This window comes from Carcharodon carcharias (genome assembly GCF_017639515.1).
Source record: "Carcharodon carcharias isolate sCarCar2 chromosome 39 unlocalized genomic scaffold, sCarCar2.pri SUPER_39_unloc_4, whole genome shotgun sequence".
Taxonomy (NCBI): domain Eukaryota; kingdom Metazoa; phylum Chordata; class Chondrichthyes; order Lamniformes; family Lamnidae; genus Carcharodon; species Carcharodon carcharias.
In genome coordinates, this window is record NW_024470843.1 from 568,569 (window position 1) to 595,512 (window position 26,944).

Consider the following 26,944-nt stretch of genomic DNA (forward strand, 5'->3'; position numbering starts at 1 on the left):
TTGTATCCTGCTATCTCATTAACTCTCTCTCCCAATATCACTATATATCGTGCTCTAACATTCTATCCTGCTATCTCATTCAGTCTCTAGCTCCCTATATCTCTATTTATGCCTCTCGAACTTCTATCCTGCTATCTCATTACCTCTCTATCCCCCTATATCTCTATGTATCTCTCTCTAACTTCCTATCCTGCTATCTCACTACCTCTCTATCTCCCTATAACTCTATTTATGGCCCTATAAATTTCTATCCTGCTACCTCTTTACCTCTTTATCTCCAGTTATCTCTTCAAATGGCTATCTAGTTTTCTATCCTGCTATTTCATTATCTCCCTTTTTCCCTATATCTCTATTTACCTCTCGCTGACTTTCTCTTCTGGGATTTCATTACCTCTCTATCTCCCTATATCCCTAGTTATCGCCCTCTAATTTTCTAGCCTGTTATCTCATTACCTCTTTATCTCCCGATATCTCTATTTATGGCCATCCAGTTTTCTATCCTGCTATCTCATTATCTCTCTATTTCCCAATTCTCTATTTATCTCTCGCTGACTTTCTCTTCTGCTATCTCAGTACCTCTCTATCTCACTAGATCTCTATTTATCTCTCTCTAACTTTCTATCCTGCAATCTCATTACCTCTCAATCTCCGTATAGTTCTATTTACCACTCTCTAACTTTCTATCCTGCTATCTCATTACCTCTCTATCTCCCAATATCTCTATTTAACTCTCTCTAATTCTCTATCCTGCTATCTCATTACCTCTCTATCTCCCTATATCTCTATTTATCTCTCACAACCTTTCTATCCTGCTATCTCATTATCTCTCTATTTCCCTATATCTCTATTTACCTCTCTAACTTTCGATCCTGCTATCTCATTACCTCTCTATCCCCCATATCTCTATTTATCTAACTCTGACTTTCTATCCTGCTATCTCATTAACTCCCTATCTCACTATATCTCTAATTAACTCTCCCAAACTTTCTATCCTGCTATCTCATTACCTCTCTATCTCCCTATAGCTCTATTTATCGCCTGTAAGTTTCTATCCTGCTATCTCATTACCTCTTTACTTCCCGATACTAATATTAGTGGCTGTGTAGTTTTCTATCCTGCTATCTCATTACCTCTCTGCATCCGTATATCTATATTTATCTCTCTCCAACTTTCTATCCTGCTATCTCATTATCTCCCTATTTCCCTATATCTCTATTTATCTATCGCTGACTTTCTCTTCTGCTATCTCATTACCTCTCTATCTCCCTATAACTCTATTTGTCGCCCCTTAAATTTCTATCCTGCTATCTCATTACCTCTCTCTCTCCCTAAATCTCTATTTTTCTCCCTCTAATTTTCTATCCTGCTATCTCATTACCTCTCTATCTCCATATATCTATTTATCTCTCACAACCTTTCTTTCCTGGTATCTCATTATCTCTCTATTTCCATATATCTCCATTTAACTCTCTAACTTCCTATCCTGCCATCTCATTACCTCTCTATCTCCCTATAACTCTATTTGTCGCCCCATAAATTTCTATCCTGCTATCTCATTACCTCTCAATCTCCCTATATCTCTATTCACCTCTCTCTAATTAGCTATCCTGCTATCTCATTAACTTACTAGCTTTCTGTATCTCTATTTATCTCTCTCTAAATTTCTATCCTGTTATCTCATTACCTCTCTATCTCCCTGTACCTCTATTTATCATCCTATTATTTTCTATCCTGCTATCTCATTACTTTTTTATCTTCCGATATCTCTATTAATGGCTGTCTAGTTTTCTATCCTGCTATCTCATTACCACTCTACCTCTCTATATATCTATTTATCTCTCTCTAACTTTCTATCCTGCAATCTCATTACATCTCTATCTCCCTATATCTCTATTTAGCGCCCTCTAATTTTCTATCCTGCTCTCTCATTACCTTTCTAACTCCCGATATCTCTATTTATTGCCCTCTAATTTTCCATCCTGCTCTCTCATTAGCTCTCTCTTTCCCTATATCTCTATTTATCTCTCTCTACTTTTCCATCCTGCTATTTCATTACCTCTCTCTCTCCCTATATCTCATTTATCGCCCCCTAACTTTCTATCCTGCTGTCTCATTATCTCTCTATTTCCCTATATCTCTATTTACCTCCCTCTTTCTATCCTGCTATCTCATTACCTCTCTATCCCCCATATCTCTATTTATCTAACTCTAACTTTGTAACATGCTATCTCATTAACTCCATATTTCCCTATATCTCTATTTATCTCTCTCTAATTTTCTATTCTGCTATCTCATTAACTCTTTATCTCCCGATATCTCTATTTACCTCTCTCTAACTTCCTATAATGCTATCTCATTACCTCTCTATCTCGCTATATCTCTATTTACATCTCTCTAATTTTCTATCCTGCTATCTCCTTACCTCTCTATCTCCCTATATCTCTATTTATCTCTATCTTACTTTCTATCCTGCTATCTCATTAACTCTCTATCTCCCTATATCTCTATTTATCTGTCTCTAATTTTCTATCCTGTTATCTCATTACCTCTCTTTCTCCCTATATTTCTATTTATCTCTCTCTAATTTTCTACTTTCTATCTCATTACCTCTCTTTATCCCTATATCTCTACTTACCTCTCCCTAAATTTCTATCCTTCTATCTCTGTACCCCTCTATGTCCCTATATCTCTATTTACCTCTCTCCAAATTTATATCCTGCTACCTCATTACCTCTCTATCTCCCGATATCTCTATTTACCTCTCTCTAATTTTCTATCCTGCTATCTCTTTACCTCTCTATTTCTCTATATCTCTCTTTATCTGTCTCTAATTTTCTAACCTTCTATCTCATTACCTCTCTATCTTCCTATATTTCTATCTCTCTCTAACTTGCTATCCAGCTATCTCATTATCTCTCTATTTCCCTATATCGCTCTTAATCTCTCTCTAACTTTATATCCTGCCATCTCATTACATCTCTATCTCCCTATATCTCTATTTATCTCTCGCTGACTTTCTCTTCAGCTATCGCTGACTTTCTCTTCAGCTATCTCATTAGCTCTCTATCTCCCTATATCTCTATTTATCTCTCTCTAATTTTCTATCCTGCTTTCTCTTTACCTCTCTATCTCCCTATATCTCTATTTATCTCTTTCTAACTTTCTATCCTGCAATCTCATTACCTCTCAATCTCCCTATATTTCTATTTACCACTCTCTAACTTTCTATCCTGCTATCTCATTACCTCTCTATCTCCCAATATCTCTATTTAACTCTCTCTAATTCTCTATCCTGCTATCTCATTACCTCTCTATCTCCCTATATCTCTATTTATCTCTCACAACCTTTTTATCCTGCTATCTCATTATCTCTCTATTTCCCTATATCTCTATTTACCTCACTCTAACTTTCGATCCTGCTATCTCATTACCTCTCTATCCCCCATATCTCTATTTATCTAACTCTGACTTTCTATCCTGCTATCTCATTAACTCCCTATCTCACTATATCTCTAATTAACTCTCCCAAACTTTCTATCCTGCTATCTCATTACCTCTTTATCTCCCGATATCTCTATTTATGGCCATCCAGTTTTCTATCCTGCTATCTCATTATCTCTCTATTTCCCAATTCTCTATTTATCTCTCGCTGACTTTCTCTTCTGCTATCTCAATACCTCTCTATCTCACTAGATCTCTATTTATCTCTCTCTAACTTTCTATCCTGCAATCTCATTACCTCTCAATCTCCCTATAGTTCTATTTACCACTCTCTAACTTTCTATCCTGCTATCTCATTACCTCTCTATCTCCCAATATCTCTATTTAACTCTCTCTAATTCTCTATCCTGCTATCTCATTACCTCTCTATCTCCCTATATCTCTATTTATCTCTCACAACCTTTCTATCCTGCTATCTCATTATCTCTCTATTTCCCTATATCTCTATTTACCTCACTCTAACTTTCGATCCTGCTATCTCATTACCTCTCTATCCCCCATATCTCTATTTATCTAACTCTGACTTTCTATCCTGCTATCTCATTAACTCCCTATCTCACTATATCTCTAATTAACTCTCCCAAACTTTCTATCCTGCTATCTCATTACCTCTCTATCTCCCTATAGCTCTATTTATCGCCTGTAAGTTTCTATCCTGCTATCTCATTACCTCTTTACTTCCCGATACTAATATTAGTGGCCGTGTAGTTTTCTATCCTGCTATCTCATTACCTCTCTGCATCCGTATATCTATATTTATCTCTCTCCAACTTTCTATCCTGCAATCTCATTACCTCTCAATCTCCGTATAGTTCTATTTACCACTCTCTAACTTTCTATCCTGCTATCTCATTACCTCCCTATCTCCCAATATCTCTATTTAACTCTCTCTAATTCTCTATCCTGCTATCTCATTAACTCTCTATCTCCCTATATCTCTATTTATCTGTCTCTAATTTTCTATCCTGTTATCTCATTACCTCTCTTTCTCCCTATATTTCTATTTATCTCTCTCTAATTTTCTACTTTCTATCTCATTACCTCTCTTTATCCCTATATCTCTACTTACCTCTCCCTAAATTTCTATCCTTCTATCTCTGTACCCCTCTATGTCCCTATATCTCTATTTACCTCTCTCCAAATTTATATCCTGCTACCTCATTACCTCTCTATCTCCCGATATCTCTATTTACCTCTCTCTAATTTTCTATCCTGCTATCTCTTTACCTCTCTATTTCTCTATATCTCTCTTTATCTGTCTCTAATTTTCTAACCTTCTATCTCATTACCTCTCTATCTTCCTATATTTCTATCTCTCTCTAACTTGCTATCCAGCTATCTCATTATCTCTCTATTTCCCTATATCGCTCTTAATCTCTCTCTAACTTTATATCCTGCCATCTCATTACATCTCTATCTCCCTATATCTCTATTTATCTCTCGCTGACTTTCTCTTCAGCTATCTCATTAGCTCTCTATCTCCCTATATCTCTATTTATCTCTCTCTAATTTTCTATCCTGCTTTCTCTTTACCTCTCTATCTCCCTATATCTCTATTTATCTCTTTCTAACTTTCTATCCTGCAATCTCATTACCTCTCAATCTCCCTATATTTCTATTTACCACTCTCTAACTTTCTATCCTGCTATCTCATTACCTCTCTATCTCCCAATATCTCTATTTAACTCTCTCTAATTCTCTATCCTGCTATCTCATTACCTCTCTATCTCCCTATATCTCTATTTATCTCTCACAACCTTTTTATCCTGCTATCTCATTATCTCTCTATTTCCCTATATCTCTATTTACCTCACTCTAACTTTCGATCCTGCTATCTCATTACCTCTCTATCCCCCATATCTCTATTTATCTAACTCTGACTTTCTATCCTGCTATCTCATTAACTCCCTATCTCACTATATCTCTAATTAACTCTCCCAAACTTTCTATCCTGCTATCTCATTACCTCTCTATCTCCCTATAGCTCTATTTATCGCCTGTAAGTTTCTATCCTGCTATCTCATTACCTCTTTACTTCCCGATACTAATATTAGTGGCCGTGTAGTTTTCTATCCTGCTATCTCATTACCTCTCTGCATCCGTATATCTATATTTATCTCTCTCCAACTTTCTATCCTGCAATCTCATTACCTCTCAATCTCCGTATAGTTCTATTTACCACTCTCTAACTTTCTATCCTGCTATCTCATTACCTCTCTATCTCCCAATATCTCTATTTAACTCTCTCTAATTCTCTATCCTGCTATCTCATTACCTCTCTATCTCCCTATATCTCTATTTATCTCTCACAACCTTTCTATCCTGCTATCTCATTATCTCTCTATTTCCCTATATCTCTATTTACCTCACTCTAACTTTCGATCCTGCTATCTCATTACCTCTCTATCCCCCATATCTCTATTTATCTAACTCTGACTTTCTATCCTGCTATCTCATTAACTCCCTATCTCACTATATCTCTAATTAACTCTCCCAAACTTTCTATCCTGCTATCTCATTACCTCTCTATCTCCCTATAGCTCTATTTATCGCCTGTAAGTTTCTATCCTGCTATCTCATTACCTCTTTACTTCCCGATACTAATATTAGTGGCCGTGTAGTTTTCTATCCTGCTATCCCATTACCTCTCTGCATCCGTATATCTATATTTATCTCTCTCCAACTTTCTATCCTGCTATCTCATTATCTCCCTATTTCCCTATATCTCTATTTATCTATCGCTGACTTTCTCTTCTGCTATCTCATTACCTCTCTATCTCCCTATAACTCTATTTGTCGCCCCTTAAATTTCTATCCTGCTATCTCATTACCTCTCTCTCTCCCTAAATCTCTATTTTTCTCCCTCTAATTTTCTATCCTGCTATCTCATTACCTCTCTACCTCCATATATCTATTTATCTCTCACAACCTTTCTTTCCTGGTATCTCATTATCTCTCTATTTCCATATATCTCCATTTAACTCTCTAACTTCCTATCCTGCCATCTCATTACCTCTCTATCTCCCTATAACTCTATTTGTCGCCCCATAAATTTCTATCCTGCTATCTCATTACCTCTCAATCTCCCTATATCTCTATTCACCTCTCTCTAATTAGCTATCCTGCTATCTCATTAACTTACTAGCTTTCTGTATCTCTATTTATCTCTCTCTAAATTTCTATCCTGTTATCTCATTACCTCTCTATCTCCCTGTACCTCTATTTATCATCCTATTATTTTCTATCCTGCTATCTCATTACTTTTTTATCTTCCGATATCTCTATTAATGGCTGTCTAGTTTTCTATCCTGCTATCTCATTACCACTCTACCTCTCTATATATCTATTTATCTCTCTCTAACTTTCTATCCTGCAATCTCATTACATCTCTATCTCCCTATATCTCTATTTAGCGCCCTCTAATTTTCTATCCTGCTCTCTCATTACCTTTCTAACTCCCGATATCTCTATTTATTGCCCTCTAATTTTCCATCCTGCTCTCTCATTAGCTCTCTCTTTCCCTATATCTCTATTTATCTCTCTCTACTTTTCCATCCTGCTATTTCATTACCTCTCTCTCTCCCTATATCTCATTTATCGCCCCCTAACTTTCTATCCTGCTGTCTCATTATCTCTCTATTTCCCTATATCTCTATTTACCTCCCTCTTTCTATCCTGCTATCTCATTACCTCTCTATCCCCCATATCTCTATTTATCTAACTCTAACTTTGTAACATGCTATCTCATTAACTCCATATTTCCCTATATCTCTATTTACCTCTCTCTAACTTCCTATAATGCTATCTCATTACCTCTCTATCTCGCTATATCTCTATTTACATCTCTCTAATTTTCTATCCTGCTATCTCCTTACCTCTCTATCTCCCTATATCTCTATTTATCTCTATCTTACTTTCTATCCTGCTATCTCATTAACTCTCTATCTCCCTATATCTCTATTTATCTGTCTCTAATTTTCTATCCTGTTATCTCATTACCTCTCTTTCTCCCTATATTTCTATTTATCTCTCTCTAATTTTCTACTTTCTATCTCATTACCTCTCTTTATCCCTATATCTCTACTTACCTCTCCCTAAATTTCTATCCTTCTATCTCTGTACCCCTCTATGTCCTTATATCTCTATTTACCTCTCTCCAAATTTATATCCTGCTACCTCATTACCTCTCTATCTCCCGATATCTCTATTTACCTCTCTCTAATTTTCTATCCTGCTATCTCTTTACCTCTCTATTTCTCTATATCTCTCTTTATCTGTCTCTAATTTTCTAACCTTCTATCTCATTACCTCTCTATCTTCCTATATTTCTATCTCTCTCTAACTTGCTATCCAGCTATCTCATTATCTCTCTATTTCCCTATATCGCTCTTAATCTCTCTCTAACTTTATATCCTGCCATCTCATTACATCTCTATCTCCCTATATCTCTATTTATCTCTCGCTGACTTTCTCTTCAGCTATCGCTGACTTTCTCTTCAGCTATCTCATTAGCTCTCTATCTCCCTATATCTCTATTTATCTCTCTCTAATTTTCTATCCTGCTTTCTCTTTACCTCTCTATCTCCCTATATCTCTATTTATCTCTTTCTAACTTTCTATCCTGCAATCTCATTACCTCTCAATCTCCCTATATTTCTATTTACCACTCTCTAACTTTCTATCCTGCTATCTCATTACCTCTCTATCTCCCAATATCTCTATTTAACTCTCTCTAATTCTCTATCCTGCTATCTCATTACCTCTCTATCTCCCTATATCTCTATTTATCTCTCACAACCTTTTTATCCTGCTATCTCATTATCTCTCTATTTCCCTATATCTCTATTTACCTCACTCTAACTTTCGATCCTGCTATCTCATTACCTCTCTATCCCCCATATCTCTATTTATCTAACTCTGACTTTCTATCCTGCTATCTCATTAACTCCCTATCTCACTATATCTCTAATTAACTCTCCCAAACTTTCTATCCTGCTATCTCATTACCTCTTTATCTCCCGATATCTCTATTTATGGCCATCCAGTTTTCTATCCTGCTATCTCATTATCTCTCTATTTCCCAATTCTCTATTTATCTCTCGCTGACTTTCTCTTCTGCTATCTCAATACCTCTCTATCTCACTAGATCTCTATTTATCTCTCTCTAACTTTCTATCCTGCAATCTCATTACCTCTCAATCTCCCTATAGTTCTATTTACCACTCTCTAGCTTTCTATCCTGCTATCTCATTACCTCTCTATCTCCCAATATCTCTATTTAACTCTCTCTAATTCTCTATCCTGCTATCTCATTACCTCTCTATCTCCCTATATCTCTATTTATCTCTCACAACCTTTCTATCCTGCTATCTCATTATCTCTCTAATTCCCTATATCTCTATTTACCTCACTCTAACTTTCGATCCTGCTATCTCATTACCTCTCTATCCCCCATATCTCTATTTATCTAACTCTGACTTTCTATCCTGCTATCTCATTAACTCCCTATCTCACTATATCTCTAATTAACTCTCCCAAACTTTCTATCCTGCTATCTCATTACCTCTCTATCTCCCTATAGCTCTATTTATCGCCTGTAAGTTTCTATCCTGCTATCTCATTACCTCTTTACTTCCCGATACTAATATTAGTGGCCGTGTAGTTTTCTATCCTGCTATCTCATTACCTCTCTGCATCCGTATATCTATATTTATCTCTCTCCAACTTTCTATCCTGCAATCTCATTACCTCTCAATCTCCGTATAGTTCTATTAACCACTCTCTAACTTTCTATCCTGCTATCTCATTACCTCTCTATCTCCCAATATCTCTATTTAACTCTCTCTAATTCTCTATCCTGCTATCTCATTACCTCTCTATCTCCCTATATCTCTATTTATCTCTCACAACCTTTCTATCCTGCTATCTCATTATCTCTCTATTTCCCTATATCTCTATTTACCTCACTCTAACTTTCGATCCTGCTATCTCATTACCTCTCTATCCCCCATATCTCTATTTATCTAACTCTGACTTTCTATCCTGCTATCTCATTAACTCCCTATCTCACTATATCTCTAATTAACTCTCCCAAACTTTCTATCCTGCTATCTCATTACCTCTCTATCTCCCTATAGCTCTATTTATCGCCTGTAAGTTTCTATCCTGCTATCTCATTACCTCTTTACTTCCCGATACTAATATTAGTGGCCGTGTAGTTTTCTATCCTGCTATCCATTACCTCTCTGCATCCGTATATCTATATTTATCTCTCTCCAACTTTCTATCCTGCTATCTCATTATCTCCCTATTTCCCTATATCTCTATTTATCTATCGCTGACTTTCTCTTCTGCTATCTCATTACCTCTCTATCTCCCTATAACTCTATTTGTCGCCCCTTAAATTTCTGTCCTGCTATCTCATTACCTCTCTCTCTCCCTAAATCTCTATTTTTCTCCCTCTAATTTTCTATCCTGCTATCTCATTACCTCTCTATCTCCATATATCTATTTATCTCTCACAACCTTTCTTTCCTGGTATCTCATTATCTCTCTATTTCCATATATCTCCATTTAACTCTCTAACTTCCTATCCTGCCATCTCATTACCTCTCTATCTCCCTATAACTCTATTTGTCGCCCCATAAATTTCTATCCTGCTATCTCATTACCTCTCAATCTCCCTATATCTCTATTCACCTCTCTCTAATTAGCTATCCTGCTATCTCATTAACTTACTAGCTTTCTGTATCTCTATTTATCTCTCTCTAAATTTCTATCCTGTTATCTCATTACCTCTCTATCTCCCTGTACCTCTATTTATCATCCTATTATTTTCTATCCTGCTATCTCATTACTTTTTTATCTTCCGATATCTCTATTAATGGCTGTCTAGTTTTCTATCCTGCTATCTCATTACCACTCTACCTCTCTATATATCTATTTATCTCTCTCTAACTTTCTATCCTGCAATCTCACTACATCTCTATCTCCCTATATCTCTATTTAGCGCCCTCTAATTTTCTATCCTGCTCTCTCATTACCTTTCTAACTCCCGATATCTCTATTTATTGCCCTCTAATTTTCCATCCTGCTCTCTCATTAGCTCTCTCTTTCCCTATATCTCTATTTATCTCTCTCTACTTTTCCATCCTGCTATTTCATTACCTCTCTCTCTCCCTATATCTCATTTATCGCCCCCTAACTTTCTATCCTGCTGTCTCATTATCTCTCTATTTCCCTATATCTCTATTTACCTCCCTCTTTCTATCCTGCTATCTCATTACCTCTCTATCCCCCATATCTCTATTTATCTAACTCTAACTTTGTAACATGCTATCTCATTAACTCCATATTTCCCTATATCTCTATTTATCTCTCTCTAATTTTCTATTCTGCTATCTCATTAACTCTTTATCTCCCGATATCTCTATTTACCTCTCTCTAACTTCCTATAATGCTATCTCATTACCTCTCTATCTCGCTATATCTCTATTTACATCTCTCTAATTTTCTATCCTGCTATCTCCTTACCTCTCTATCTCCCTATATCTCTATTTATCTCTATCTTACTTTCTATCCTGCTATCTCATTAACTCTCTATCTCCCTATATCTCTATTTATCTGTCTCTAATTTTCTATCCTGTTATCTCATTACCTCTCTTTCTCCCTATATTTCTATTTATCTCTCTCTAATTTTCTACTTTCTATCTCATTACCTCTCTTTATCCCTATATCTCTACTTACCTCTCCCTAAATTTCTATCCTTCTATCTCTGTACCCCTCTATGTCCCTATATCTCTATTTACCTCTCTCCAAATTTATATCCTGCTACCTCATTACCTCTCTATCTCCCGATATCTCTATTTACCTCTCTCTAATTTTCTATCCTGCTATCTCTTTACCTCTCTATTTCTCTATATCTCTCTTTATCTGTCTCTAATTTTCTAACCTTCTATCTCATTACCTCTCTATCTTCCTATATTTCTATCTCTCTCTAACTTGCTATCCAGCTATCTCATTATCTCTCTATTTCCCTATATCGCTCTTAATCTCTCTCTAACTTTATATCCTGCCATCTCATTACATCTCTATCTCCCTATATCTCTATTTATCTCTCGCTGACTTTCTCTTCAGCTATCGCTGACTTTCTCTTCAGCTATCTCATTAGCTCTCTATCTCCCTATATCTCTATTTATCTCTCTCTAATTTTCTATCCTGCTTTCTCTTTACCTCTCTATCTCCCTATATCTCTATTTATCTCTTTCTAACTTTCTACCCTGCTATCTCATTAACTCTCTATCTACATATATCTATATTTTTCTTTCTCTAATTTTCTGTCCTGCTATCTTATTACCTTTCTATCTCCCTATATCTCTATTTATCTTTCTATAATTTTCTCTCCTGCTATCTCACTACCTCTCTATCTCCCTCTATCTCTATTTATCTCTCTCCAATTTTCTATCCTGGTATCTCATTACCTCTCTATCTCCCTATATCTCAACTTACTTCTCTCTAACTTTCTTTCCTGCTATCTCATTACCTCTCTATCTCCCTATATCTCTATTTATCTCTCTCTAACATTTTATCCTGCTTTCTCATTAATTCTCTGTCTCCCTATATCTCTCGTTACCACCCTCTAATTTTCAATCCTGCTATCTCATTAACTCTCTATCACCCTATATCTATATTTATCGCCCTCTAACTTTATCTCCCGCTTTCTCATTAACTCTCTATCTCCTTATATCTCTATTTATCTCTCTCTAATTTTCTATCTTGATATATCATTACCTCTCTTTTTCCCTATATCTCTATTTACCTATCCCTAACTTTCTATCCTGCTATCTCTTTACCCCTCTATGTCCCTATATCGCTATTTACCTCACTCCAACTTTCTATCCTGCTAACACATTACCTCTCTATCTCCCTTTATCTCTATTTATCTCTCTCTTACTTTCTGTCCAACTATCTCATTATCTATTTCCCTATATCTCTCTTTATCCCTCTCTAACTTCCTATCCTGCTATCTCATTACATCTCTATCTCCCTATATCTCTAGTTATCTCTCTCTAATTTTCAATCCTGCTATCTCATTACCTTTCTATCGCCCCATATCTATTTATCTCTCTCAAATTTTCTATCCTGCTATCTCATTATCTCTGTATATCCCTATATATCTAATTACCTCTCTCTACTTTCTATCCTTCTATCTCAACATCTCACTATTCCTCTATATCTCTATTTATCTAACTCTAACTTTCTATCCAGCTAACTCATTCACTATCTATCTCCCTATATCTATATTTATCGCCCTCAAATTTCTATCCTGCTATCTCATTACCTCTTTTTCTCCCGATATCTCTAATTTTGGCCGTCTAGTTTTCTATCGTGCAATCTTATTATCTCTCTATTTCCCTATATCTCTATTTTTCCTTCGCTGACTTTCTCTTCTGCGATCTCAATACCTCTCTATCTCCCTATATCTCTATTTATCTCTCTCTAATTTTTTAACCTGCTATCTCATTACCTCTCTATCTCCCGATATCTCTATTTCTCGCCCTCTAATTTTCTATCCTGCTATCTCATTTTCTCTCTCTATCCCTATTTCTCTATTTATCTCTCTCTAACTTTCTATCCTGCTATCTCATTACCTCTCTATCTCCCTATATCTCTATTTATCGCCCTCCAGCTTTCTATACTGCTCTCTCATTATCTGATTATCTCCCTATATCTCTATTTATTGCCCTCTAAATTTCTATCCTGCTATCTCATTACCTCTCTATCTCCCTATATTTCTAATCACCTCTCTCTAATTATCTATCCTGCTATTTCATTACCGCTCTATCTCCCTATATCTCTATTAATGGCTGTCCAGTTTTCTATCCTGCTATCCCATTATCTATCTATTTCCCTATATCTCTATTTATATCTTGCTGACTTTCTCTTCTGCTATCTAATTACCTCTCTATCTCCCTATATCTCTTTTTATCTCACTCTAACTTTCAATCCTGCTATCGCATTTCTTATCTATCTTCCTATATCTCTATTTAACTCTCTCTAACTTTCTATCCTGCGAACTGATTACCTCACTATCTCCCTACATCTCTAATTATCGCCCTCTAAATTTCTATACTTTTATCTCATTACCTCTTTAACTCCCGATATCTCTATTTATGGCAGTCTAGTTTTCTATCTTGCTATCTCAATATCGGTTTATTTCACTATATCTCTATTTACCTCTCTCTAATTTTCTATCCTGCTATCTCATTACCTCTCTATCACCCTATAGCTCTATTTACCTCACTCTAATTTTCTATCCTACTATCTCATTACCTTTCTATCTCCCGATATCTGTATTTATCTCTCTCCAACTTTCTATCCTGCTATTTCATTACCGCTCTATCTCCCTATATCTCTATTAATGGCTGTCCAGTTTTCTATCCTGCTATCCCATTATCTATCTATTTCCCTATATCTCTATTTATATCTCGCTGACTTTCTCTTCTGCTATCTAATTACCTCTCTATCTCCCTATATCTCTTTTTATCTCACTCTAACTTTCAATCCTGCTATCGCATTTCTTATCTATCTTCCTATATCTCTATTTAACTCTCTCTAACTTTCTATCCTGCGAACTGATTACCTCACTATCTCCCTACATCTCTAATTATCGCCCTCTAAATTTCTATACTTTTATCTCATTACCTCTTTAACTCCCGATATCTCTATTTATGGCAGTCTAGTTTTCTATCTTGCTATCTCAATATCGGTTTATTTCACTATATCTCTATTTACCTCTCTCTAATTTTCTATCCTGCTATCTCATTACCTCTCTATATCCTTATATCTCTATTTATCTCTCTCCAACTTTCTATCCTACTATCTCATTACCTCTCTATCTCCCGATATCTGTATTTATCTCTCTCTAATTTTCTATCCTGCTATCTCATTACCTCTCTATCTCCCTATATCTCTATTTACCTCTTTCTAATTTTCTATCCTGCTATCTCATTACCTTTCTATCTCCCTATATCTCTATTTATCTCACTCTGACTTTATATCCTGTTATCTCTTTACCTCTCTCTCTCCCTATATCTCTATTTACCTCTCTCTATCTATTCTTCTATCTCTTTACCTCTCTATCTCTCTATATCTCTATTTATCTCTCTGAAACTTTCTATGCTGCTATCTCTTTACCCCTCTATGTCCCTATATATCTATTTACCTCTCTCCAACTTTCTAACCTGATATCTCATTACCTCTTTATCTCCCTTTATCTCTATTTATCACTCTCTAATTTTCTATACTGCTATCTCATTACGTCTCTCTCTCCCTATATCTCTAATTATCTCACTCTAACTTTCTATCCAGCTATCTCATTATCTCTCTATTTCCCTATATATCTTTTAATCTCTCTCTAATTTTCTTTCCTGCTATCTTATTACCTCTCTATCTCCCTTTATCTAATTGATTTCTCTCTAACTTTCTATCCTGCTATCTCATTAATTCTCTATCTCCCTATATCTCTATTTATCTCTCTATAACTTTCTATCCTGCTATCTCACTATCGATCTCCCTATATCACAATTTACATACCTCTAGTTTTCTATACTGCTATCTCCTTACCTCTCTATCCCGCTATATCTCTATTTATTGCTCTCTTACTTTCTAACCTGCTATCTCATTATCTCTCTATCTCCCTATAACTCTATTTACCACTCTCTAATTTTCTATCCTGCTATCCCTTTACCCCTCTATCTCCCTTTATTTCTATTTACTTCTCTCTAATTTTCTATACTGCTATCTCATTACCTCTCTATCTCCCTATATCTCTATTTATCTCCCTCTAACTTTCTATCCTGCTATCTCATTACAACTCTATCTCCCTATACCCCGACATCTATATTTTTGGCCATCTAGTTTTGTACCTTGGTATCTCATTATCTCTCTATTTCCCTATATCACTATTTATCTCTCGCTGACTTTCTCTTCTGCTATCTCAATACCTCTCTATCTCCCTATATCTCTATTTATTTCTCTCTAACTTTCTATCCAGCTATCTCATTACCTCTCTATCACATTATAGCTCTATTTACCTCTCTCTAAATTTCTATCCTGCTATCCCTTTAACTCTCTATCTCCCTACATCTCCATTTACCTCTCGCTAAATTAGTCTCCCGCTATCTCTTTACCCCTCAATCTCCCTATATCTCTATTTATCTCTCTTGTAACTTTCGCTCCTGCTCTCCCATCAAATCTCTATCTCCCTATATCTCCATTTATCTCTCTCTAACTTTCTATACTGCTGTCTCATTAACTCTAAATCTCCCTATATCTCTATTTATCTTTCTGTAAATTTCTCTCCTGCTATTTCACTACATCTCTATTTCCCTCTATCTCTATTTATCTCTCTCCAACTTCCTATCCTGGTATCTCATTACCTCTCTATTTCCCTCTATCTCTATTTATCTCTCTCTAACTTTCTATCCTGCTATATCATTACCTCTCTATCTCCCTATTTCTCTATATATCTCTCTCTAACTTTATATCCTGCTATTTCATTACCTCTCTATCTCCCTATTTCTCTAATTATCTCTCTCTAACTTTCTATCCTGCTATCCTATTAGCTCTCTATCTCCCTATATCTTTATTTATCATCCTCTAATTTCCTATCCTGCTATCTCTTTAATTTTCTATCTCCTTATATCTCTCTATTTCCCTATATATATTTTAATCTCTCTCTATTTTTCTTTCCTGCTATCTCATTACCTCTCTATCTCCCAATATGTCTATTTCTCGCAATCTAAATTTATTTCCTGCTATCTCATTATCTCTATAGCTCCCTATGTCTCTATTTATCTCTCTCTATCTTTCTATCCTGCGATGTCAATATCTCTCTATCTCCCTATATCTCTATTTATCGGCCTCTCAATTTCTATCCTGCTATCTCAATAATTCTCTATCTCCCTATATCTCTATTTATCTCTCTCTAACTTTCTATCCTGCTATCTCATTCCCACCTATCTCCCTATATCACTATTTACCTACCTCTAGTTTCCTGTACTGCTATTTCATTACCTCCCTATCTCCCTATATCTTTATTTATCTCTCTCTAACTTTCAATCCTGCTATCTCATTACCTCTCTATCACGCTATATCTGAACTTACCTCTCTCCAACTTTCTATCCTGCTATCTCATTACCTCTCTATCTCCCTATATCTCTATTTACCTCTTTCTAATTTTCTATCCTGCTATCTCATTACTATTCTATCTCCCTATATCTCTATTTACCTCTTTCTAACTATCTATTCTTCTATCTCTTTACCTCTCTATCTCTCTATATCTCTATTTATCTCTCTGAAGCTTTCTATCCTGCTATCTCTTTACCCCTCTATGTCCCTATATATCTATTTACCACTCTCCAACTTTCTATCCTGATATCTCATTACCTCTCTATCTCCCTTTATCTCTTTTTACCTCTTCTAATTTTCTATCCTGCTTTCGCATTTCCTCTCTATCTCCCTATATCTCTATTTATCTCTCTGTAACTTTCTCTCCTGCTATCTCATCAACTCTCTATCTCCCGATATCTCCATTTATCTATCTCTAACTTTCTATACTGCTGTCTCATTAACTCTCAATCTCCCTATATCTCTATTTATCTTTGTGTAATTTTCTCTCCTGCTATCTCACTACCTTTCCATCTCCCCCTATCTCTATTTTTCTCTCTCCAACTTTCTATCCTGGTATCTCATTAACTCTCTATAACCCTATATCTCTACTTATCTCTCTCTAACTTTCTATCCTGCTATATCATTACCTTTCTATCTTCCTATTTCTCTATTTATCTCTCTCTAACTTTCTATCCTGCTATCTCATTATCTCTCTATTTCCCTATATATCTTTTAATCTCTCCGTAATTTTCTTTCCTGCTATCTCATTACCTCGCTATCTCCCAATATCTCTATTTATCGCACTCTAAATTTCTTTCCTGCTATCTCATTATATCTATAGCTCCCTATATCTCTATTTATCTCTCTCTATCTTTCTATACTGCTATCACAATATCTCTCTATCTCCCTATATCTCTATTTATCGCCCTCTCAAATTCTATCCTGCTATCTCATTACCTCTCTATCTCCCTTTATCTAATTGATCTCTCTCTAACTTTCTATCCTGCTATCTCATTAATTCTCTATCTCCCTATATCTCTATTTATCTCTCTATAACTTTCTATCCTGCTATCTCATTACCTCTCTATCTCCCTATATCACTATTTACATACCCCAAGTTTCCTATGCTGCTATCTCATTACCTCTCTATCTCGCTATATCTCTATTTATCTCTCTCTTACTTTCTAAACTGCTATCTCATTATCTCTCTATCTCCCTATAACTCTAATTACCTCGCTCTAATTTTCTATCCTGCAATCCCTTTACCTCTCTATCTCCCTTTTTTTCTATTTACTTCTCTCTAATTTTCTATACTGCTATCTCATTACCTCTCTATCTCCCTATATCTCTATTTTTCTCTCTCTAACTTTCTATCCTGCTATCTCATTACCTCGCTATTTCGCTATATCTCCATTTATCTCTCTCTAACTTTCTCTCCTGCTATCTCATTAACTCTCTATCTCCCGATATCTCTATTTATCTCTCTCTAGTTTTCTAGCCTGGTATTGCATTACCTCTCGTTCTCCCTATATCTCTATTTATCTCTCTCTAATTTTCTATCCGTCTATCGCATTACCTTCTATCTCCCTATATCTCTATTTATCTTTCTCTAATTTTCTATTCTGCTATCTCATTACCTCTCTAACTCTCTAATTTTCTATCCTGCAAACTCATTACCTCTCTTTTTCCCTATATCTCTATTAACTTCTCTCTAACATTCTATCCTGCTATCTCATTAACTCTCAATTTACCTATATCTCCATTTAACTCTCTCTAACTTTCTCTCCTGCTATATCATTACCTCTCTAACTCCCTTTATCTATTGTTATCTCTCTCTAATATTCTATCCTGCTATCTCATTAACTCTCAATCTCCCTATGTCTCTATTTATCTCTCTTTAACTTTCTATTTTGCTACCTCATTACCTCTCTATCTCCCTATGTCTCTATTTACCTCTCTCTGATTTTCTATCCTGGCATCTCATTACCTCTCTATTTCCATATATCTCTATGTATCTCTCTCTAATTTTCTATCCTGCTATCTCTTTACCTCTCTATCTCCCTATATCTCTAATTATCGCTTGTCTAACTTTCTATCCTGCTAACTCAAAACCTCTCTATGTCCCTATATCTCTATTTATCACCATCTAATTTTCTATTCTGCCATCTCATTACCTCTCTACTTCCCTATATCTCTATTTATCGCCCTCGAACTTTGTATTCTGCTATATCTTTACCTCTCTATCTCCCTATATCTCGATTTATCTCTTTCGAACATTCTCTCCTGCTAACTCATTAACTCTCTATCTCCTTATATCTCTATTTATCTCATTCTATCTTTCTGTCCTGCTATCTCATTAGCTCTCTATCTGCCTATATCTCTAGTTACCTCTCTCTAACTTTCTATTATGCTATCTCATTACCTCTATATCTCCCTATATCTCCATTTACCTCTCTCTAATTTTCTCTCCTGCTATATCATTACCTCTCTAACTCCCTTTATCTATTTTTATCTCTCTCTAACATTCTATCCTGCTATCTCATTAACTCTCAATCTCCCTATATCTCTATTTATCTCTCTTTAACTTTCTATTTTGTTACCTCCTTACCTCTCTATCTCCCTATATCTCTATTTACCTCTCTCTGATTTTCTATCCTGGCATCTCATTACCTCGCTATTTCCCTATATCTCTATGTATCTCTCTCTAATTTTCTACCCTGCTATTTTTTTAACTACCTCCCTATATCTCTAATTATCGCTTGTCTAACTTTCTATCCTGCTAACTCAAAACCTCTCTATGTCCCTATATCTCTATTTATCACCATCTAATTTTCTATCCTGCCATCTCATTACCTCTCTACTTCCCTAAATCTCTATTTATCGCCCTCGAACTTTGTTTTCTGCTATATCTTTCGCTCCCTATCTCCCTATATCTCGATTGATCTCTTTCTAACATTCTTTCCTGCTAACTCATTAACTCTCTATCTCCTTATATCTCTATTTATCTCTCTCTAACTTTCTATAGTGCTATCTCATTAACTCTCTATCTCCCTATATCTCTAATTATCTCTCACTAATTATCTATCCTGCTATCTCATTACCTCTCTATCTCCCTATATCTCTAATAACCTCTCTCTAATTTTCTAAACTGCGATATCATTTTCTCTCTATCTCCCGATATCTCTATTCATCTCTCTCCAACTTTCTAACCTTCTATCTCATTACCTCTCTATTTCCCTATGTCTCGAATTACCTCTCTCTAATTTTCTATCCTGCTATCTCATTATCTCTCTATCTCCCTATATCTCTATTAATCGCCCTCTAACTTTCTATCCTGCTATCTCTTTAATTCTCTATCTCCTTATATCTCTATTTATCTCTCTCTATCTTTCTGTCCTGCTATCTTATTAGCTCTCTATCTGCCTATATCTCTATTTAGCTCTCTCCACTTTTCTATCCTGCTATTTCATTACCTCTCTATCTCCCTATATCTCTATTTACCTCTCTCTAACTTTCTATTATGCTATCTCATTACCTCTATATCTCCCTATATCTCTATTTACCTCTCTAATTTTCGATCCTGCTATCTCATTTGCTCTCTATCGCCCTATAACTCTATTTACCTCTCTCTAACTTTCTATCCTGCAATCTCACTATCTCTCTATTTCCCTATATCTCGGTTTACCTCTCTCTAACTTTCTATCCTGCTATCTCATTATCGCTCTATCTCCCTATATCTCTATTTATCGCCCTGTTACTTTCTATCCTGCTATCTCATTGTCTCACTATCTCCCCATATCTCTATTTATCGCCTGCTAAATTTCGAACCTTCTCTCTCATTACCTCTCTCTCTCCCCATATCACTATTAATCGACCTCTAACTTTCTATCCTGCTATTTCATTACCTCTATATATCCCTTTTTCTCTCTTTACCTCTCTCGAACTTTTTATCCTGCTATCTCATTACGTATCTCCCTATAACTCTATTTACCTCTCTCTAATTTTCTATCCTGCTATCCCTTTACCTGTCTATCTCCCTTTATTTCTATTTAATTCTCTCTAATTTTCTATACTGCTATCTCATTACCTCTCTATCTCCCTATATCTCTATTTATCTCTCTCCAACTTTCTATCCTGCTATCTCATTACCTCGCTATTTCGCTATATCTCCATTTATCTCTCTCTAACTTTCTCTCCTGCTATCTCAATAAACCTCTATCTCCCTATATCTCTATTTATCTCTCTCTAACTTTCTAACCTGCTACCTCATTAACACTCTATCTCCGTATATCTCTATTTACCTCTCTCTAACATTCTATACTGCTATCTAATTACCTCTCTATCTCCCTATATCTCTATTTATCTGTCTCTAACTTTCTATCCTGCTATCTCATTACCTCTCAATCTCCCTATATCTCTATTAATCTCTCTGTAATTTTCTATCCGTCTATCGCATTACCTCTCTATCTCCCTATATCTCTATTTATCTTTCTCTAATTTTCTATCCTGCAAACTCATTACCTCTCGTTTTCCCTATATCTCTATTAACCTCTCTCTAACATTCTATCCTGCTATCTCATTAACTCTCAATTTACCTATATCTCCATTTACCTCTCTCTAATTTTCTCTCCTGCTATATCATTACCTCTCTAACTCCCTTTATCTATTGTTATCTCTCTCTAACGTTCTATCCTGCTATCTCATTAACTCTCAATCTCCCTATATCTCTATTTAATTCTCTTTAACTTTCTATTTTGTTACCTCATTACCTCTCTATCTCCCTATATCTCTATTTATCTCTCTCTACCATTCTCTCCTGCTAACTCATTAACTCTCTATCTCACTATATCTCTATTTACCTCTCTCTGATTTTCTATCCTGGCATCTCATTACCTCTCTATTTCCATATATCTCTATGTATCTCTCTCTAATTTTCTATCCTGCTATCTCTTTACCTCTCAATCTCCCTATATCTCTATTTAATTCTCTTTAACTTTCTATTTTGTTACCTCATTACCTCTCTATCTCCCTATATCTCTATTTATCTCTCTCTAACATTCTCTCCTGCTAACTCATTAACTCTCTATCTCACTATATCTCTATTTACCTCTCTCTGATTTTCTATCCTGGCATCTCATTACCTCTCTATTTCCATATATCTCTATGTATCTCTCTCTAATTTTCTATCCTGCTATCTCTTTACCTCTCTATCTCCCTATATCTCAATTTATCTCTTCCTAACATTCTCTCCTGCTAACTCATTAACTCTCTATCTCCTTTTATCTCTATTTATCTCTCTCTAACTTTCTATAGTGCTATCTCATTAACTCTCTATCTCCTTATATCTCTAATTATCTCTCGTTAATTATCTATCTTGCTATCTCATTACCTCTCTATCCCCTTATATCTCGAATTACCTCTCTCTAATTTTCTAACCTGCTATATCATTTTCTCTCTATCTCCCTATATCTCTATTTATCTCTCTCCAACTTTCTAACCTTCTATCTCATTACCTCTCTATTTCCCTATGTCTCGATTTACCTCTCTCTAACTTTCTATCCTGCTATCTCTTTAATTGTCTATCTCCTTATATATCTATTTATCTCTCTCTATCTTTCTATCCTGCTATCTCATTATCTCTCTATCTCCCTATATCTCTATTTACCTCGCTCTAACTTTCTATCCTGTTATCTCATTACCTCTCTATCTCCCTATATCTCTATTTACCTCTCTCTAATTTTTGATCCTGCTATCTCATTTCCTCTCTATTGCCCTATAACTCTATTTACCTCTCTCTAACTTTCTATCCTGCAATCTCACTATCTCTCTATTTCCCATTATCTCGGTTTACCTCTCTCTAATTTTCTATCCTGCTATCTCATTATCTCTCTATCTCCCTATATCTCTATTTACCTCGCTCTAACTTTCTATCCTGCTATCTCATTATCGCTCTATCTCCCTATATCTCTATTTATCGCCCTGTTACTTTCTATCCTGCTAGCTCATTGTCTCACTATCTCCCCATATCTCTATTTATCGTCTGCTAAATTTTGAACCTTCTATCTCATTAACTCTCTCTCTCCCCATATCACTATAAATCGACCTCTAACTTTCTATCCTGCTATTTCATTTCCTCTATATAGCCCTTTTTCTCTCTTTACCTCTCTCAATCTTTTTATCCTGCTATCTCATTACCTCTCTATCTCCCTCTATCTCTATTTACCTCTCTCTAATTTTCTATCCTGCTATCCCTTTACCTCACTATATCCCTATATTTCTATTGATCTCTCTCTAACTTTCTATCCTGCTATCTCATTACCTCGCTATTTCGCTATATTTCCATTTATCGCTCTCTAACTTTCTATCCTGCAATCTCATTACGTCGCTGTTTCGCTATATCTCCATTTATCTCTCTCTAACTTTCTCTCCTGCTCTCTCATTAACTCTCTATCTCCCTATATCTCTATTTATCTCTCTCTAACTTTCTAACCTGCTACCTCATTAACACTCTATCTCCGTATATCTCTATTTACCTCTCTCTAACATTCTATAATGCCAAATCATTACCTCTCTATCTCCATATACCTCTAATTACCTCTCTCTAATATACTATGCTGCTAACTCCTTACCTCTCTATCTCCCTATATCCCTATTTATCTGTCTCTAACTTTCTATCCTGCTATCTCATTTCCTCTCAATCTCCCTATATCTCTATTTATCTCTCTGTAATTTTCTATCCGTCTATCGCATTACCTCTCTATCTCCCTATATCTCTATTTATCTTTCTCTAATTTTCTATCCTGCTTTCTTATTACCTCTCTCTCCCTATATCTCTATTTATCTCTCTCTCTCTAATTTTCTATCCTGCAAACTCATTACCTCTCTTTTTCCCTATATCTCTATTAACCTCTCTCTAACATTCTATCCTGCTATCTCATTAACTCTCAATTTACCTATATCTCCATTTACCTCTCTCTAAATTTCTCTCCTGCTATATCATTACCTCTCTAACTCCCTTTATCTATTGTTATCTCTCTCTAATATTCTATCCTGCTATCTCATTAACTCTCAATCTCCCTATATCTTTATTTATCTCTCTTTAACTTTCTATTTTGCTACCTCATTACCTCTCTATCTCCCTATATCTCTAATTATCGGTGGTATAACTTTCTATCCTGCTAACTCAAAACCTCTCTATGTCATATATCTCTATTTTTCTATCCTTCCATCTCATTACCTCTCTACTTCCCTATATCTCTATTTATCGCCCTCGAACTTTGTATTCTGCTATATCTTTACCTCTCTGTCTCCCTATATCTCTATTTATCTCTCTCTAACATTCTCTCCTGCTAACTCATTAACTCTCTATCTCTCTATATCTCTATTTCCCTCTCTCTGATTTTCTATCCTGTCATCTCAATACCTCACTATTTCCCTATATCTCTATGTATCTCTCTCTAATTTTCTATCCTGCTATCTCTTTACCTCTCTATCTCCCTATATCTCTAATTATCGCTTGTCTGACTTTCTATCCTGCTAACTCAAAACCTCTCTATCTCCCTATATCTCTATTTATCTAAATCTAACTTTCTATCCAGCTATCTCATTAACTTCCTATCTCCCTAAATCTCTATTTATCGCCCTACAATTTTCTATCCTGCTATTTCATTATCTCTTTATCTCCTGATATCTCTATTAATGGCCTTCTAGTTTTCTATCATGCTTTCTCATTATCTCTCTATTTTCCTATATCTCTATTTATATCTCGCTGACTTTCTCTTCTGCTATCTCATTACCTCTCTATCACCCTATATCTCTATTTATCTCTCTCTAACTTTCTCTCCTGCTATCGCATTACCTATATATCTCCCTATATCTCTATTTACCTCTCTCTAACTTTCTTTCCTGCGATCGCATTAGCTCTCTATCTCCCTATATCTCTATTTATCGCTCTCTAATTTTCTATCTGCTATCTCATTACCTCTTTATCTCCCGATATCTCTATTTATGGCCATCTAGTTTTCTATCCTGCTATCTCATTATCTGTTTATTACCCTATAACTCTATTTTTCTCTCGCTGACTTTCTCTTCTGCTATTTCATTATCTCTCTATTTCCCTATATATCTTTTAATCTCTCTCTAATTTTCTTTCCTGCTATCTCATTACCTCTCTATCTCCCAATATCTCGATTTATCGCACTCTAAATTTCTTTCCTGCTATCTCATTATATCTATAGCTCGCTATATCACTATTTATCTCTCTCTATCTTTCTATACAGTTATCTCAATATCTTTCTATCTCCCTATACCTCTATTTATCGTCCTGTTAATTTCTATCCTGCTATCTCATTACCTCTCTATCTCCCTTTATCTCCATTGATCTCTCTCTAACTATCTATCCTGCTATCTCATTAATTCTCTATCTCCCTATATCTCTATTTATCTCTCTGTAACTTTCTATCCTGCTATCTCATTACCTCTCTATCTCCCTATATCAGTATTTACATACCTCTAGTCTTCTATACTGTTATCTCATTACCTCTCTTTCTCCCTATATCTCTATTTATCTCTCTCTAACTTTCTATCCTGCTATCTCATTACCTCGCTGTTTCGCTATATCTCCATTTACCTCTCTCTACCTTACTATTCCGCTATCTCTTTACCCCTCTATCTAACTATATCTCTATTAATCTCTCTGTAACTTTTTCTCCTGCTATCTCATCAACTCTCTATCTCCCTAAACTCCATTTATTTCTCTCTTACTTTCTATACTGCGGTCTCATTAACTCTATATCTTCCTATATCTCTATTTATCTTTCTGTAAATTTCTTGCCTGCTATCTCACTACCTCTCTATCTCCCTCTATCTCTATTTATCTATCTCTAACTTTCTATCCTGCTATCTCATTAACTCTCAATGAACCTATGCCTCTATTTATCTCTCTTTAACTTTCTTTCCTGCTATCTCATCACCTCTCTATCTCCCTATATCTCTATTTATCACCCTCCAACTTTCTAACTCTCTATCTCCCTATATCGGTATTTATCGCCCTTTAATTTTCTATCCTGCTATCTCATTATCTGTCTATTTCCCTATATCTCCATTTATTTCTCTCTAATTTTCTATCCTGCTATCTCGTTACCTCTCTATCTCCCTATATATCTATTTATCTCTCTAAAACTTTCTATCCTGCTATCACATTACCTCTCTATCTCCCTATATCTCCATTTACCTCTCTCTAACATTCTATCCTGCTATCTCATTAACTCTCAATTTACCTATATCTCTATTTACCTCTCTCTAATTTTCTATCGTGCTATATCATTATCTCTCTATCTCCCTTTATCCTTAGTAATCTCTCTCTAACGTTCTATCCTGCGATATCTTTAACTCTCTATCTCCCTATATCTCTATTTATCTCTCTCTAACTTTCTATTCTGCTACCTCATTACCAATCTATCTCCGTATATCTCTATTTATCTCTCTCTAACATTCTATAATGCTATCTCATTACCTCTCTATCTCCCTATTACTCTAATTGCCTCTCTCTAATATACTATACTGCTAACTCCTTACCTCTCTATCTCCCTATATCTCTATTTATCTCTCTCTAACATTCTATCCTGCTATTTCATTAACTCTCAATTTACCTATATCTCTATTTACCTCTCTCTAATTTTCTATCCTGCTATATCATTACCTCTCTAACTCCATTTATCTTTAGTACTCTCTCTCTAACGTTCTATCCTGCGATCTCATTATCTCTCTCTCTCCCTATATCTCTATTAATCGCCCTCTAACTTTCTATCCTGCTATCTCTTTAACTCTCTATCTCCGTATATCTCTATTTATCTCTCTCTAACACTCTATAATGCTATCTCATTACCTCTCTATCTCCCTATTACTCTAATTACCTCTCTCTAATATACTATGCTGCTAACTCCTTACCTCTCTATCTCCCTATATCTCTATTTATCTCTCTCTAACTATCTATCCTGCTATCTCATTACCTCTATATCTCCCTATATCTCTATTTATCTCTCTCTCTAATGTTCTATCCTACAATCTCATTATCTCTCTATCTCCCAATGTCTCTATTTCTCGCACTCTAAATTTCTTTCCTGCTATCTCATTATCTCTGTAGCTCCCTATATCTCTATTTATCTCTCTCTATCTTTCTAACCTGCTATGTCAATATTTATCTATCTCCCTATATCTCTATTTATCGCCCTCTCAATTTCTATCCTGATATCTCATTACCTCTCTATCT